A 2,822-nucleotide genomic window follows, 5' to 3' on the forward strand; every position below is an offset into this window, starting at 1 on the left:
CCCCGCTTTGAGCTCATCTCAGGTTAAAATATAGTCCCCAGGTGTCACCTCAATCCCTGGCTTTGAGGCCAGGAATCTCTAGCGTCAACAAGCTCCCAGGTGATTTCGATGTGTCCTAGACTTCGGAATCTGACGGTCCGCATTCCCAAAGTGGCAGTGATTTCATCTGTCTCCTTAAAAAACAGAATGCTGGGCCCTGCCCTCAGAGTTTCTAATCCAGTGGGGCTGGGGTAGGGGCTGGGGTAGGGTAGGGCCTGCATTTCTGCCAGCTTCCAGGGTGCTGCTGCCGGGGCTGGTCTGGGACCACACCCTGAGGAACCCCTTCTCCAATATCGTTAGAAGAGCTATTCACCTGTTGCCAATTCACTAGGTACCAAGCCCCTACAGGCATGTGGAAGAAATATTTACCGTATTTTCTGCATAAGGAAAGGAAAGTTCAGACAGGTTCACTCACTTGTCCAAGGTCACACAGCCAGGAAGGGCAGGATTTGAACCCAGGTCTTTCTGAGTTGGCTCTGCCTCCTGTGCATTGCTAATTATCTGCTCTCAGGGGCTTGGTTTGTCTCTAGAAGTCAAACTGAAGCCTGAGAAGGTACAGGATGGGGTTTGAAGTGCCCTTCCCACACGGCCCTGGCTTCAGGGGACTGACTTTGTGGGGTGCCAGTTTCTCTGCCCAGAGAGCTCAGGAAGAGGGGACGGAGAAGCCACCGTGTGCCGTGGTGCTGACTCCTCCTTCCTTTGCTCGCGTTCACACTGAGAGTGGAAGACCCTCTGACTTCTCCCCGGTTGGCTCCAGTTTCCGGGACATTCACCAGGGAACAGGAGCAGGGAAGGACACAGAGGACGGTGGAGACAGGGCTGCTGGGTCCCGAGAGGAGAAAGGAGGGGGCAGTGCCGCACAGGTGCCCGGGGAACCTGTCAATGCTGCCTGGAGCTGTTGCCCTGACAGGTCCTGAGTAGCACCCTGTCCTCGGGGGCTGCGGATGGGGGGTGGAGAGGCGAGCAGGTAGAGGATAGTGTGTGCGGCGAGGGAAAGAACGAGTCTGGGTGAGCTGCTAGGGATGAGGAGGGCTCTCCGCCCTGACTTCCTACTCCCGTCTATTTCACGCCAAGCTTCTCCCTGGTTTCCCCTAAGCCCCCACTCCCGTGGGGTAGGCACGAGACAAGGAGTCAGCAGCTCCTTTGGACAGTCCTTATTCCCCCCTGCCTCTCCCTTGCAGCCCCCAGGTCTGTGCTTCGTCCGGCTTGCCTGTGGGTCTTACAGATTTTCTTGGGAAGGGAGCCAAAGGCAGGACCCCAAAGGGAGTGAGTCTGAACCCTGAAGCCCATGCTGAACTCATCGAGCAGACAGGCCAGGACCAAGCAGTGCAGCCCCACTGAGTCATCCCTCCCTACCCCAGACATCCACTGAGCACCTACCTCTGCCCACCGGGCTCTGTGCACGGGGGCAGGGACTCCAGCAAGGCCTCTGAGGTAGCAGGAGAAGCAGCAGCTCTGAAGGAGGATCTTGAGAGCAAGCCAGGTGAAGAATGTGGGGGAACAACTTTCAAAACTGAAGAATCAGCATTTGCAAAGGCCCAGGGGGAAAGAGGAAATAAATGGAAACCAGCCGAGCGCCACGGAAGTGACAGCACAGGCAAACCTGGAGAGATGAGGTCAGGCAGGTGGGCAGGGAGCACAGCCAGGAGCTGAGGTAAGGAGACTGCATTTCATCCTAACTGCTACGAGACACCCTCGAAAGGTCTTACATGGAGAGAGGCCACACTCCGAGTTACACCAAAAAGATCTCCCTGACCCCATAAAAAATTTCAAAACTCGGGACACCTGGGTGGCTCAGTTGGCGAAGCGTCTGCCTTCAGCTCAGGTCATGATCCCGGGGTCCTGGAATCGAGCCCCGCGTTGGGATCCCTGCTCAGCGGGGAGCCTGCTTCTCCCTCTGCCTGCAGCTCCCCCTGCTTGTGCGCTCTCTCTTACAAATACATAAATAAAATCTTTTTTAAAAAAGTCAAAACTCTATCTGTATGGTAAAAAAAAAAAAAAGAGTAAATAACCTCACACCTGTTAGATCGTCTGTCATCAAAAAGACAAGAAATAACAAGTGTTGGCGAGGATGTGGAGGAAAGAGAACACTTGTGCGCTGTGGGTGGGAATGGAAATTGGTGCAGCCGCTGTGGAAAATGGTGTGGAGGTTTTTCAAATAATTAAAAATAGAACTACCGTATGATCCAGCAATCCTACTGCTGGGGATTTCTCTGAAGGAGAAACAAAAACACTGACTCAAAAAGATATCTGCACCCCCTTGTTCACCATAGCATTATTTACAATAGCATTACTTACAAGCTCATTGGTGGATGAAAAAACTGTGCGTGTGTGTGTATATATATATATATATATATATATATATATATTTATGAATATTATTCAGCCATTTAGAAAAAGGAAATCCTACTGTTTGTGACCACATGGATGGACCTTAAGGGCATCGTGCTAAGTGAAATAGAGAAAGACAAATGCCAGAAGATCTCACCTCGATAATGAATAACTTTTTAAAAATGAAGTATATATGCTGAATAATTTTTGTAAAGATTTCACCTCTACGTGGAAAAATTGGATATTATTTCTGATGACTGCATGCGAATCCACATTATTCGAAAATAAAAAGTTAAAAGAAAAAACAGGGGCACCTGGGTGGCACAGCGGTTAGGGGTCTGCCTTCGGCTCCGGGCGTGATCCCGGCATTGCGGGATCGAGCCCCACGTCGGGCTCTTCTGCTGTGAGCCTGCTTCTTCCTCTCCCACTCCCCCTGCTTGTGTTCCCTCTCT

Source organism: Ursus maritimus, unplaced genomic scaffold (genome assembly GCF_017311325.1).
Source record: "Ursus maritimus isolate PB19 unplaced genomic scaffold, ASM1731132v1 scaffold_2, whole genome shotgun sequence".
Classification (NCBI taxonomy): Eukaryota; Metazoa; Chordata; class Mammalia; order Carnivora; family Ursidae; genus Ursus; species Ursus maritimus.